The following is a 2802-nucleotide window of genomic DNA, read 5'->3' as shown; positions in this document are numbered from 1 at the left end:
GGCAGGATATTTGGGAGACCAGAGGAATGTTGCAAGCTAATCCTAAACCCCAGCCACCTGCCACTGGACTGTTTGAAAAGGAAACATTTCAATTTACTGGTACTAGATGAACCACAAGAAAAAAAGTGGATTGGATCCCGTGGATCTGTTCCTCCAACAGAGGTGCTTCTCTGCAGTGGAAGGAGCCTTCTCCTGAAGGGATGTGTTTAGGGGAAGACGCCTTCCTCTGGAGGAAAGCACCTTTGCTAGTGGAATGGTTCCATGGGATCCAGCCCACTGTCTTTTCTGATGGCTTCATTTACCATCACAAGAAAATGTTCTCTTTCATGACCTCGCACACTATTCTAATCAGGTTTCTTAATAACAGCGTTTCCATTTGCAGTTGACACATAACTAGAGAGTTCGATCAATTCACTTTGGAATTCTGTGTGGGTTCCCGCCCCCCTGAATGTTTTGGCCTTGTGAGAGAAGTTATTACATACAGAACCACCTTCACCCTTCTAATAAAGAAACCTTATTTTGAAATAATGCTATACTCCCTGCAACAGAGAACATGGAAATGTGGAGCACCTTGGAATAAACTTTAATATACACAAATCAGCCACATTAAATAATTAAATATCGACCATATTACAAAATTACAATATTGACAGTAAAAAAATCCCCCAGACTAATATACACCATTAATAGAATCTCCTCTCCAACCTCAATGGCAAAGGAATTCTTTATATAGGAAAGGCTTATATTATAGGTTTTCTGCATTGTAATTGATCAATGCTGAAGATAATTTACATCTTTGACGTTTAAAATAAGTGGACTTCTCATGGTGTGGGCACATTTGTGTTCCAGGTGGCAACAGGAGCTCTCTTCAAGGTTTCTGAAGATTTCGAAGAAGCACCAATGTCAACTGCTCAGATTAAAGTGGTTGACAGCTATACTGCGCAACAATCAGAACCACAAAAGGGAAGCTGCAAAAGGGGAGGAAAAGTAGTTTTCAAATTGGGATAACACATTTCCTGAAAATTCAACAACTCTAGGGACCCATTTTAGGTTATGCAAACAGCAGATGCTAGAGACCTATTCACACATTTGTAAAACTGGGCAAAGAAGAAGAAGAAGAGATTGGATTTATACCCCACCCTCCACTCGGAGTCCCAAGGCGGCTTACAAACTCCTTTCCCTCCCCACAACAGACGCCCTGTGAGGTAGGCGGGGCTGAGAGAGCTCTTTCCAGAACTGTCCTTGAGAGAACAGCTCTGACAGAACTATGGCTTGCCCAAGGTCATCCAGCAGGTGCAAGTGGAAGAGTGGGGAATCAAACCCGGTTCTCCCAGATTAGAGTTCGCGCACTTAACCACTACACCAAACTGGATGAGGGAGCCTACACAACCTACAATGTGGTGCAGACATTGCATAGAAGCCTGTCTGTAACTGGCCAGTACATCCTGCATAGGACTCTAAGCATACACACAACATTTAGGAAGGTTATCAAATATCCCTCAGACCCACTTAACATTGGTTACCTGAATTTGCAAATATGTGAAGAGGTCTTAGAATGGTATTAGTAGATGGCATTAGAAGCTCTAAAAAAGAGAAACGTTAAATTGATGAGTGAAAAATGGTGGTTTCATTAATAATTGCAGATAACTGGGGGGAAAAAACTATTACAGTTTTAATCTAATTAACTGACACTTTGATGCATGTCAGCATTTGACCCATAGGTTCAAGCCACAGCACAACATTGTGCAACACGGCGGAAGAAACCTACATACCCAAATTAATTTAGTTCTGTAAAACAGATTTCAAACTACTGTGGAACTTGAAGCACAATGGCTAGTGAGTTTGAGATTTCACTAGCTGTATTTCTTGCATATTTCCTTAGGTAGATCTACCTAACAGACATGTTGAAAACAATGTCCTCTCCCCTCAGTTGCCCTTACTAAGTGATTTCCTAGTGCAGAGTTGCAACTATAAATTTTCATATCATTTGCTGGACTTCTTTAGCACTGCTATCAGGATGTAACAATTTGTAGCATCAAAAATAGCATTTCCAAAAATTTAAAAACCCCAGCCATAATTTAGGCTTACACGGCCCAGCAAAATTCACAATTTGAAAAATGCTGCAAGTAAGAAGTTTGAAAGAATACTTTGTATCGTCTGTTACCTGAATCACAACAGAACTTGTACACAGATGGGGACAAAAACAGGAAATGAAGACTGACCTTATAAACAAAGATATGTTTAGGGCTTCTGGTTTCAGGAATAAACCGATATTTACTGGTAAAAGTCTGCCAAAAAAACAAAACAAAACAGAAAGACAATATTACTGGTAAATATTGGTTTATGTGGAGAAGAGAACTTGTGTTATTGTTTGTTTGTTTTTAAACTAGGGGCAGGCCTAGAGAAAGACATATTTGAAATCTTTTTGGCAAACAGCTACCACAAACCAGAAGCCTTGTGCTGTCAGGAAAAACCAAAAACTTACAAAAAGGTACACATCTTCAGTTTTCCAAAACTTTAAAAATAAGCCTAAACTTCTGTATAATGCTTGTGATGCTAAACTTTCTCAATTTCAGACTATCTGTGGGGATTTGAAAAATATGAACCCATAAATACAGTTTATTAAAGAATGATTTTTCTTGAAACATAGCACAATCCTATTCATTTTATCTGCATTTTGATTTAAAAAATCAAAATAGAAATTAAAAAAACCCCAGAAAGACTGCAGTGGGGGAAAGCCTCATACAAAAGCTAGAACTTCAGTACAGTACAAAGGTCCAGAATGTATTGATTCAAGCAAGT

At 39.0% G+C, this 2802-nt stretch overlaps 1 long non-coding RNA gene across 1 annotated transcript; it reads right to left on the bottom strand.

Annotated features, from left to right (window-relative positions):
* Positions 1-757: 757 nt before the first annotated feature.
* LOC107119744 lies at positions 758-2274 on the bottom strand. The gene is made up of 3 exons (XR_001482807.1): positions 2223-2274; positions 1524-1583; positions 758-968 (listed from the first exon to the last, which is right to left on the bottom strand). It is a non-coding gene; the product is annotated as an uncharacterized LOC107119744 (long non-coding RNA).
* Positions 2275-2802: the final 528 nt, after the last annotated feature.

The sequence above is a fragment of the Gekko japonicus genome, unplaced genomic scaffold (genome assembly GCF_001447785.1).
Source record: "Gekko japonicus isolate JY-2015 unplaced genomic scaffold, Gekko_japonicus_V1.1 scaffold738, whole genome shotgun sequence".
Lineage (NCBI taxonomy): Eukaryota > Metazoa > Chordata > Lepidosauria > Squamata > Gekkonidae > Gekko > Gekko japonicus.
The sequence above is the reverse complement of the archived record's forward strand: the minus strand, read 5'-3'. Positions and strand labels throughout refer to the sequence as shown.